General features: G+C 38.8%; 1 protein-coding gene across 1 annotated transcript in view; it reads right to left on the bottom strand.

Annotated features, from left to right (window-relative positions):
- DRC11 (dynein regulatory complex subunit 11) overlaps window positions 1-12,150 on the bottom strand; it is a gene marked incomplete at both ends in the record, with an annotated part of 160,145 nt that overhangs the window by 131,389 nt on the left and 16,606 nt on the right. The gene's annotated exons all lie outside the window — the stretch shown is intronic.

Here is a 12,150-nt window from a genome sequence, read left to right as displayed (position 1 = left end):
CAGCACCGGTCCAGCAACATGTGGAGGGCTGTGGTCACCGAAAATACAAAGTCACTTTGAGACATAATACCTGTTCTTTAGAACCGCTCAAGAAATGAGGTTGGCGGGATAAGAGTAATGTCCGTCACAAGAGGGAACCATGTCAAATGATCTATAAACGTGCTACCTTGTGGGTTGGGATGGAAAGAACTAAAAGGGACTTGGAGAAGAAGAACACACATGGGAATCATAGGTATGAGCTAAAGATCCTGAGCTCTAAGGAGTTCAGAGATTCAGCCCAGGTAAGTTAGCAAATTAAGGACAAATTCAGTGGTGTGCTGGGGCCAGCCTGTAATGACTCATGAGATCCAGTTGAGAGATTTTCAGAAACTTTGCAAGCTTGCTGTGAGGCACAGTTATTTTTAAATGCTAAATTATATAAATTTAGGATTAAATTATGTTAACAACGCAAGTTACCGATACCAAAAACTCACTGCTTCATAATTATTTTTACTGGATTTTATTGTCATCTATGCTCTTGATGTCATTATGTCTGTTGTATCTCTAAGGTGAAAATACTGTAATAATGCTGTCACTTCTGTGCGTACCTTCCTGTGTTCATTCAGGTTAGCAGCTTGCAGTTGGCTGTAGGAATACTTACACCGTCGAAATTAGCAAATGCTACAAATGAGGGCTTGATTTACTATTGTGATTTGATTGTATAATAATAATAAAGTGGTAGAGAAAATAATAATGCAGATAAACATAAAAGTGTGTCGTGTCTGTGTCACCTACACTGTGCATAGCGCCCAAAACTGAGGAAATATTCTTCCAGAATCCAAAAACTATAGTCTGATTCAGTAAAGGATGGCTAGTATCAAGTAGAGAAAAGATGACAAGTGTTGGGCATGGATGTGGAGAAATCGAAACCCTTGTACACTGTCGGTGGGAATGTAAACTGGTGCAGGCACTACAGAAAACACTATGGACGCTCCTCAAGAAACTAAAAATAGAACTACCATATGATCCAGCAATCCCACTTCTGGGTATATATCCAAAGGAAATGAAATCAAGATCTTAAAAAGATACCTGCACCCCCCTGTTCACTGCAGCATTATTCACAATAGCCAAGGTATGGATACAACCTAACTAAAGCCAGGGACCATTTTAAATCTGAAAATACATATCTTTTTGTTACAAGGATTTTTTTGGTTCCTCTTCCTTTACAATTTCCTTCCTCTGTTTTCTTAGTTCTTTTCTTCTCAGAACTCCTGCAATTTTCTTTACACGTATCCCTCATCCATCTCTTTGTCATTTTGCTATTTTCTAGGAGATTTTCTTAATTTTTTCTTTCAACTTTATTTTTTGAAGTCTCTATTATTATATTTGAACTCTTCAGCAGCACTTCAACTGTTCTTTGATTCTCCTGTTTGGGGGAATTTTGTTCTAATTTCTGGATTCGATAATCCTGTTTTATTTCCATAAGGTTATTACTTTTAGAATTTTGTTTTTTATGTTTTACTTTACCGCTCTTTTTTTTCTTCCAGTTTCTTTTCTGTTGGGTCTCTGTCTTTCCTAAGTGACTGGTGACCCTTTGTGGTTCACGCTTATTTAGGAGGGAGGCTCCCAGAGCTGTTTGGAACTTGTGTAGGGGAGTTGCTGACTGGTGAGGTCAGAGCTGCTTTATTGGAGGTATCTGAGTATCAGTACCCAAATGTCTTTCTTTTGAGCTGGTTTCTGCAGACAGAGATCCTCCCATCTGCTCCTGAAGAGGTGTAAGTGTGGCTGCTAGAGCCAAGCAGAGGGAGGGAGCTATTGGTCTCACTGTTCTCTCTCTTTATTTTTTTTTTTACATCTTTATTGGAGTATAATTGCTTTACAGTGGTGTGTTAGTTTCTGCTTTATAACAAAGTGAATCAGTTATACATATACATATGTTCCCATATCTCTTCCCTCTTGCTTCTCCCTCCCTCCCACCCTCCCCATCCCACCCCTCCAGGCGGTCACAAAGCACCGAGCTGATCTCCCTGTGCTATGCGGCTGCTTCCCACTAGCTATCTACCTTATGTTTGGTAGTGTATATATGTCCATGCTACTCTCTCACTTTATTCCAGCTTTCCCTTCCCCCGCCCCATGTCCTCAAGTCCGTTCTCTATATCTGCATCTTTATTCCTGCCCTGCCACTAGGTTCATCAGCACCGTTTTTTTAGATTCCATATATATGTGTTAGCATATGGTATTTGTTTTTTCTCTTTCTGACTTACTTCACTCTGTAGGACAGTTTCTAGGTCCATCCACATCTCTGCAAATGACACAATTTCATTCCTTTTTCTGGCTGAGTAATAGTCCATCGTGTATATGTGGCACATCTTCTTTAACCATTCATCTGTCGATGGACATGTAGGTTGTGAAGCATGTCCTTGAGTGTAACTTTCAGACTGGATATGGTCAGCCACAAATATTCTAAGTACCTGCATTTCTAAAATGTCCTCACTTGGCCCTTCCCACTTGAACGGCAGCTTAGTAGCTACCCTGGAGGACACTTCTTCTAATGGGCAGAGCTGCCAGCGACCAGCTTGTTGGAAATTTGATGATTGTTCCTTTGTAGGTAAAGCTATTCTGCTCTTATGATGCTTTACACTTCGTCTTTTCAAAGTTTATCAAAATGAATCTAGGTGTGAGCATTTCTTCATTCATCACATTCTCCATTTAGTGGGTCCTTTCAATATAAAGAATTATGTCTTCTCCTCTGTAAATTTTCCTTCTATTATTTCTTTTTCTCCATTTTTCTCCCTGCAACAAATATTACATAAATGGCAGAGCGCCAGATTGATCTGGCCTTTTCTCTTGTATTTTCCATCTCTCCTTTACTTGCTCGCACTATGTTACAGAAGATTTCTCTATCTTTACCTTTCACAATTAATTTGGCTTTCAGTTATGTCCATTTATTATTTGGATTTATTTAGAATTTTAGAGGGGTTATTATTGTTTTGCTTTTTAGAGCATGCTCTTATCTTCCCAAAATTCCTTCTTATTTTATATTTGCTCCTTTCTTGTTTTTAGTAGTCACTTTGTTCAGGGAAATTATTTTAGATGCAACACATCTTCAAATATACCAGTGAGGTTTTTTTTCCAAGTTCATGTTTTTCCTCAAAATTCTGAAAAGCAGTAAAAAAAAAATATGGATTCCCAGTTCCATCCTGGGGGTGAGGAAGAAGCAAGAAACTAGTAGTTTGGGAAAGTCTTCAAGTGATTCTGATAATATCCAGGTTTGAGGAAAAACTAACTGCTCTAGAAAAAGGTTTGGTAACCTATAGCACACGAGTCAAACCTGGCCCACTGCTTATTTTCGTAAGTAAAGTTTTATTGGAATGCAGCCATGCCCATTCATGTACATGCTGTCTATGGTGGCTTACACACTACAACGGCCACACTGAATAGTTGGGACAGGGACCATGTGGCCTGCAAAGCCTAAAATGATGAAGATAAAGAAAAAGAAGAGGGACTGTTTCCTTAATCTCTCTTTCTGATCTTTCGTTGTTAGTGTATAGGAATGCAAGAGATTTCTGTGCATTAATTTTGTATCCTGCGACATTAACAAATTAATTGATTAGCTCTAGTAGTTTTCTGGTGGCATCTTTAGGATTCTCTATGTATAGTATCATGTCATCTGCAAACAGTGACAGTTTTACTTCTTCTTTTCCAAGTATTCCTTTTATTTCTTCATCTTCTCTGATTGCCATGGCTAGGACTTCCAAAACTATGTTAAATAATAGTGGTGAGAGTGGACATCCTTGTCTTATTCCTGACCTTAGAGGAAATGCTTTCAGTTTTTCACCACTGAGAATGATGTTTGCTCACCACTGAGAGTGAGTTTGTCACATATGGCCTTTATTATGTTGACGTAGGTTCCCTCTATGCCCACTTTCTGGAGAGTTTTTTATCATAAATGGGTGTTGAATTTTGTCAAAAGCTTTTTCTGTATCTGTTGAGATGATCATATGGTTTTATTCTTCAATTTGTTAATATGGGGTATCACATTGACTGATTTGCATATATTGAAGAATCCTTGCATCCCTGGGATAAACCCCACTTGATCATGGTGTATGATCCTTTTAATGTGTTGCTGGACTCTGTTTGCTAGTATTTTGTTGAGGATTTTTGCATCTATGTTCATCAGTGATATCGGTCTGTGATTTTCTTTTTTTGTAGTATCTTTGTCTGGTTTTGGTATCAGGGTGATGGTGGCCTTGTAGAATGAGTTTGACACTGTTCCTTCCTCTGCAATTTTTTGGAAGAGTTTGAGAAGGATGGGTGTTAGCTCTTCTCTAAATGTTTGATAGAATTCACCTGTGATGCCATCTGGTCCTGGACTTTTGTTTGCTGGAAGATTTTTAATCAGTCTCAATTTCAGTGCTTGTGATTGGTCTGTTTATATTTTCTATTTCTTCCTAGTTCAGTCTCAGAAGGTTATGCTTTTCTAAGAATTTGTCCATTTCTTCCAGGTTGTCCATTTTATTGGCACATAGTTGCTTGTAGTAATCTCTCATGAGCCTTTGTATTTCTGCAGTGTCAGTTGTTACTTCTCCTTTTTCATTTCTAATTCTACTGATTTTTGAGTCTTCTCCCTTTTTTTCTTGATGAGTCTGGCTAATGGTTTATCAATTTTGTTTATCTTCTCAAAGAACCAGCTTTTAGTTTTATTGATCTTTGCTATTGTTTTCTTTGTTTCTATTCATTTCTGCTCTGATCTTTATGATTTCTTTTCTTCTACTAACTTTGGGTTTTGTTTGTTCTTCTTTCTCTAGTTCCTTTAGGTGTAAGGTTAGATTGTTTGAGATTTTTCTTGTTTCTTAAAGTAGGATTGTATTGCTATAAACTTCCGTCTTAGAACTGCTTTTGCTGCATCCCATAGGTTTTGTATTGTTGTGTTTTTGTTGTCATTTGTCTCTAGGTATTTTTTGATTTCCTCTTTGATTTCTTCAGTGATCTCTTGGTTATTTAGTAATGTATTGTTTAGTCTCCACGTGTTTGTGTTTTTTACATTTTTCCCCCTGTAATTTATTTCTAATTTCATAGCGTTGTGTTGGAAAAGATGCTAGATACAATTTCAATTTCCTAAGGCTTGATTTATGACCTATGGTCAACTAATCTATGACAAAGGAGGCAAGGATATACAATGGAGAAAACACAGTCTCTTCAACAAGTGGTGCTGGGAAAATTGGACAGCTGCATGTAAAAAAATGAAATTAGAACACTCCCTAACACCACACACAAAAATAAACTCAAAATGGATTAAAGACCTAAATATAAGACGAGACACTATAAAACTCTTAGAGGAAAGCATAGGAAGAACACTCTTTGACATGATTCACAGCAAGATCTTTTTTGACCCACCTCCTAAAGTAATGGAAATAAAAACAAAAATATACAAATGGGACCTAATGAAACTTATAAGCTTTTGCACAGCAAAGGAAACTATAAACAAGACAAAAAGACAACCCTCAGAATGGGAGAAAATATTTGCAAACGAATCAATGGACAAAGGATTAATCTCCAAAATATATAAACAGCTCATGCAGCTCAATATTAAAAAAACAAACAACCCACCCAATCAAAACAGGGGTAGAAGACCTAAATAGACTTTTCTCCAAAGAAGACATACAGATGGCCAAGAAGCACATGAAAAGCTGCTCAACATCACTAATTATTAGAGAAATGCAAATCAAAACTACAATGAGGTATCACCTCACACCGGTTAGAATGGGCATCATCAGAAAATCTACAAACAACAAATGCTGGAGAGGGTGTGGAGAAAAGGGAACCCTCTTGCACTGTTGGTGGGAATGTGACCATTGTTTTGGTTTGTGATTTCTCTACTTGAATCCACAATTGAGATGCTGTCAGAATACAGCATCCACTTAACGATATAAAGCCAGGGGGGAAAAAATGAAAAGAAAATCACACATATAATACTTGATAAAAATATGTATTAGAATGTGTAACAAACTAAGCAAACTGTCTAAGTTTAGTATAATGAGGACGTGAGAATGTACAACTCTTGATAGGGAAAAACCCCTAAAATGACTTTGAACGTGGATCTAGAATAAGAATTAGAGAATCATTTTAAAGAACAATGTTAAAAGCCAGTGATCTAAATTGACTCAAGATGTAAGTGCTCAAAGCCATGACTTTATATTATCTACTTGGTGTCAAAATAAAGAGATAAGAAATCCCTTTATTTAATCATTTAAAGAAGTATCCAATTCTCATATTTTTCAGGAAATGTCTTACATTCCTAGTGTTATGAAATAGAAGTTTATAACTAACACAGAGATTTTTATCTGATCTCTCCAATGACTACCCTAAAGTCCATTGTTTTCGTGAAGATGTTCAAATGCATCTCTGCTACAATTGACCCAAATTTCTTCGTCTCTGATGAATGTGTTAAATTGTCTTGAAGTCTTGCTTTAATATTATGATTTTTTATCAGTGAATCATATGAAATCCCCCCCACTACATTGTTCTTATGGTAAATCATAGCATATTTTTTTCATAGATTCACACATACAAACTATATTTGAGCTGGGCCTTTTCCCCTTTGAATCCCTAAAAGTGAATTAATGAGCAGGCAACTCTGACTGGTGTCCTGGCAAAGCTCTACACAGTGTTCAGCCAACTTCATAACACGTCCATGGTCTACGAGTGAAACAGAAGTCTCCCAGCGCTCATCAGATTTTCTGTAATTGGCATGGCACTCTGTCCCACACCTTCTTTCTCTACATTTCTTTACTGATGTTACATCCATCTTTTGAGACAGAAGTAAGGACCTGATTATCCCATTGAACAGATGGGGACTGAGGTCCATCACTTAATGACTCTCCCAAGCCATCCTATGTGAATGAAGAAGCTGGCAATAAGGTTTCTGGATTCCTCCGGGTCTGTGTTTCTCCTATTACACCACGCTGGGCTGTTAATATGTGTGTATTCATGCGTGTTGCTTGAGATAGACTTTCTCTGACAAAAATACATTTGGGGTCATTTGTAGCTTCTTTCGCTAGTTGCTTTTGAATTTAAAGGTTATAATATATGTAGATTCTTATGTTAATGAGTAGCTTTTCCTTTGGGCTACAACATCTTTTTCCTGTTTAGCAACTTTGTTCATACGGCATTCAAATTTGTTAACTCACCGCATAGACAGCAACTCATTGAAAAATAAATTACGAATATTAAAGGGAAATAGAGAACACAATAATATACTATATACGGAAATACATCAGCTGTAGAATAATGCATCTTAATGAAGGCTTCCCACGTGAATAAACCATTATATTTACAAGCTTTCCACAGTTAATGACCCAGAACTGGTTAACGAAACCTAAGTTTATAGCAAGGTCCTCTGTCAGCAAAAGTATACATATTAATAATTGATGTTGCTGTAAAAATAGGACATAAGATGATGACTCCTGGGTTTGTGGAGAAATAGGACTCTGTGGTCCATTAACTTAAAATGCTTATCTAATGTTTGATGGGCTTTGCCTTTAAAAATCCTTAGTCAAATTAGTAAGATAAAATGGACATTTGTCCAAATGACAATCTGTTCAATTTATCAGTCACAAATCCCCTTGCAAATAAGTGATTTAATGCTGGCAACTTCCTGGAGGAGCTCATGGTCTTGGGGGTATTGTAGTCACTTAAGGCGTGGATGGAGCAGTGAGGGGAAGGGAGAGGGTCTATTCCAACAAATGACCGCTGTGGTCAGTGCAGAGATTAATCAGCTCCACGCAGCCCCCGGTAGGTCATCATTAGGGAGCACTCAGAGCCGCCCCATCAGCCCATGGGCTCGCGCCACGCGCTTCCTGCGCTAATTTTACACGTGGAATGCCTCATGCTGTGGAGTAAACTGCTCTTCGGTTGGTCCGTTTTAAGATCGTGCGCATGCGGGTGCGTGTGCATGGACGTTCCTTGGTTTATAAAAATAAGCTCTTCTGTTTCACCATTTCATTTCACAGTAATATATCTATACTTGTATATCTGTGTTTATATAAACACATCTACTCAGAAAGAAGAACCCAGCAAGAAGTGAAAAAAAGTTGTGGGGAGAGTCAGGGCTGATGGTTTTCTTTTCTTTTTTAATTTTTTAAAATTTATTTATTTAATTTTTGGCTGTGTTGGGTCTTCATTGCTGCAGGCGGGTTTCCTCTAGTTGCGGCGAGTGGGGGCTATTCTTTGTTGCGGTGCGCGGGCTTCTCATTGCGGTGGCTTCTCTTGTTGTGGAGCACGGGCTCTAGGCCCGTGGGCTTCAGTAGTTGCAGCATGTGGGCTCAGTAGTTGTGGCTCGTCGGCTCTAGAGTGCAGGCTCAGTAGTTGTGGTGCACGGGCTTAGTTGCTCCATGGCATGTGGGATCTTCCCGGACCAGGGATCAAACCCGTGTCCCCTGCATTGGCAGGAGGATTCTTAACCACTGCACCAAGAGGGAAGCCCACTGATGGTTTTCTTTTGCCCTCTGCTCATACTACAGTTACGGTAAATCTTTATTTTAGGATGCCACAACTTCAAGTGGGTGCAAAACAATTAGAAATAGAACAATTTCTAGTCCGTTAAGTCTACTTTCTGGAAACTTGTAGTAGTTTTAAGATTTGCTTAATTAAGAGCTGGAATAGAACTGTATAGTTGAGCCTGTAATTGATTAGTGGTGGGAGCTAAATTTGCTACTTTTGCGTCCTACATTCTTTAAAAATGTTTTAAAATAAACACTTCCATGGCACTTAAAGTTTGCGAGACACTATTTTAACTGGTTTACAAATATTAACTAATTTGTTCCTCATAATAAGTAGCCTTATGTATGAGTACCATTACTATCTTCATTTTATATATGCAGAAACTGAGGCACAGAGAGGTCAAAGAACTTGTCCAGGGTCACACAGCCAGGAAGTGGCAGACTGGAGCTTTGACCCGAAGCATGTACCTCCAGAGTCTCTGCTCTTACCCTGTATATGCTTTCTTGTATCTTTTCACTAATAGTTTTCTTCTGGCTTAAAATAGTTTGTCTGAAAATGGTTTTTTATGGGTACTACAGATCATACTTCTCAAAAATATACATTTGTAATTTTAATGGATATTGCTAAGCTGCCTTGCAAAGAGGTTGCAGGATTGCTTCACTCTTCCCCCCAACAGTGTACGACAGAGCCCTTTTTCCCACACCTTGCCAACATTGTGACCTTAACCATTTTGATCTTGGCCAACTTAAATAGATTAAAAATGACAATTTAATAAGCATTTTTAAATCATGAGTGATGTGAGCATTTAAACCCACGATTATAAGCCATTTCAAAAAATAACAGTGAACACTTACCTAGTGCTCACAGGGTGCAGTGTGTCAGACACTATTTTAAATGCTTTACAGATACCAATTTCTTTAATACTTAACACACAACTTTGCCTGGGTGCTAGCACTATCTCCATTTTGCATGTGTGGAAATCGAGGCACCAGGAAGCCAAGACACCACCCAGGTTCACCCTGCAAGTAAATGGTGGAATCAGAGTCTGAACCCAGGCAGGCTGGCTCCAGAGTTCCTGGCCTTAACCATTCTACTATGCTGCAGTAAAGGACTTTGTAATGGGCCCTAATCTGAGATGAATAAGGGCAAATGTCCTGCCCTAGAGTAGGGATAAAAGAATCCTGGGATCAGGTGACTAAAGGAAGAGAATTGTTTTGCTCATTGAGTTTCTGATGACCTGGGGACCCAGGGCAAGAATAAAGCAGAATAAGAATAACAATAAATACTTCCCAGAAATAAACCCATGCACACATGGTCAGTTAATCTACGACAAAGGAGGCACAAACATACAATGGAGAAAAGACAGTCTCTTCAACAAATGGTGGTGGGAAAACTGGACAGCTACATGCAAAAAAGTGAAACTGGACCCCTATCTCACACCATATACAAGAATAAATTAGGGACTTCCCTGGTGGTGCAGTGGTTAAGAATCTGCCTGCCAATGCAGGGGACATGGGTTCGGTCCAGGAAGATCCCACATGCTACAGAGCAACTAAACCTGTGTGCCACAACTACTGAAGCGGGCACACCTAGAGCCCGTGCTCCACAACAAGAGAAGCCACCGCAGTGAGAAGCCCGCGCACTGCAATGAAGAGCAGCCCCTGCTTGCCGCAACTAGAGAAAGCCTGTGCACAGCAACGAAGAACCAACACAGCCAAAAAGATAAAAAAATTAAAAAAAAATAAACAGTTTAAAAAAAAAGAATAAATTAAAAATGTATTAAAGACTTTAATGTAAGGCCTGAAACCATAAAACTCCTAGAAGAAAACATAAGGCAGTAAACTCTTTGACATCAATCTGAATATTATTTTGGACTTCTCTCTGCAGGCAAGGGCAACAAAAGCAAAAATAAACAAATGGGACTACATGCTTTTGCACAGCAAAGGAAACTATCAACAGAACTAAAAGGCCACCTACTGAATGGGAGAAAATACTTGCAACTTATGTATCTGATAAAGGGTTAATATTCAAAATATATAAAGAACTTACACAATTTAATGTCAAAAAACAAACAGCCCAATTAAAAAATGAGCAGATGACATAAACAGGCCTTTTTCCAAAGAAGACATACAGACGGCCAACAGAGACACATGAAAAGATGCTCAACATCACTAATCGTCAGGGAAATGAAAATCAAAACCACAATGAGACACCACCTCACACCTGTCAGACTGGCGATTATCAAAAAGCCAAAAAAAAAAATAACAGGTGTTGGTGAGGATATGGAGAAAAGGGAACACTTTTACACTGCTGGAATGTAAACTGGTGCAGCCACTATGGAAAACAGTGTGTAGATTCCTCAAAAAATTAAAAATAGAACTACCATACAATCCAGCAATCCCACTTCTGGGTATTTATCTGAAGAAAACAAAAACACTCACTTGAAAAGATACATGTTCACTGAAGCATTATTTATGATAGCTGACATATGGAAGCAACCTAAGTGTCCATCCATAGATGAATGAATAAAGAAGATGAATAAATGAATATATATATAATACACAACACACACACACACACACACACACACACACACACAGGAATATTACTCAGCCATAAAAAAGAATGAAATCTTGCCATTTGTGGCAACATGGATGGGCCTGGAGGGTGTTATGCTAAGTGAAATAAGTCAGACAGAGAAACACAAATACCATATGATTTCACTTATATGTGGAATCTAAAAATCAATACACATGGACATCAAACCAAAACCGAAACAGACTCATTGCTACAGAGAACAAAGTGGTTGCCAAAGGGGAGAGGGGGACTGGGCGGGGGAGGGGGGGGTGGAGGCCAGGAGAAGTAGGTGAAAGGGATTAAGAGAAACAAACTTCCAGTTATAAAATAAATAAGTCACAGGAGTGAAACGCACAGCTTAGGGGATGTAGTCAATAATATTGTAATAACTTTGTGGGCTGACCATTTCAAAATGTACATAAACGTCAAATCACTATGATATATACCTGAAACTAATATGATCCTGCATGACAATTATACTTCAATAAAAAATACTTACAATCAAACTAAAGGTTCCCAGTTAACTAGACTGTAAGATCTCATTTAACAGAAAAGAAAATGGTGAGTTTTCTTTTTTTCCCAAAGCATCTTGAGGTGGACTTTTGAATCACAGAAATCATTCAGGGTGTCCTCCTCGGGCTCTGATTCCCTTGCTCAACCTAAGAGCCTTTCATGCATGCCTGTATCAGGATCACTGCTTTTCCTGGTTTGCAAACATTTTCCTTGTGCAGCACACACAGTGTACGTGGTGGGCAGTACCCGCTGCCCTGGGGATCTCCGAATCCTCCCTCTGCAGCTGGGTGAGGCTCGGACCCTGCTGGGCTGTTCCAATGGCACTGCTTTTCCAGATTGTACTTTTAATAGACTAATTTCAGGTTCATAAATCTAAGTGAGATAGGCTGGGACCTGGGACCCTTTGCTGCAGTGCTTGCACCTGGACAAACGTCTCCTCCAGCAACAAAAAGCAAAGAAAGGGACTATAAGGGACTAAAAATAACTGCGTGCATGCACAGTTGGGGCAAATCATGAACAACCAGATACATAAAGACCAAAAACCCAACTGCCACTTCTGAGGAGCCGGGAGCAAAAGCA

This window comes from Grampus griseus (genome assembly GCF_964374135.1).
Source record: "Grampus griseus genome assembly, chromosome: 7".
NCBI lineage: Eukaryota > Metazoa > Chordata > Mammalia > Artiodactyla > Delphinidae > Grampus > Grampus griseus.
This window is presented reverse-complemented; position numbering and strand designations above follow the sequence as displayed.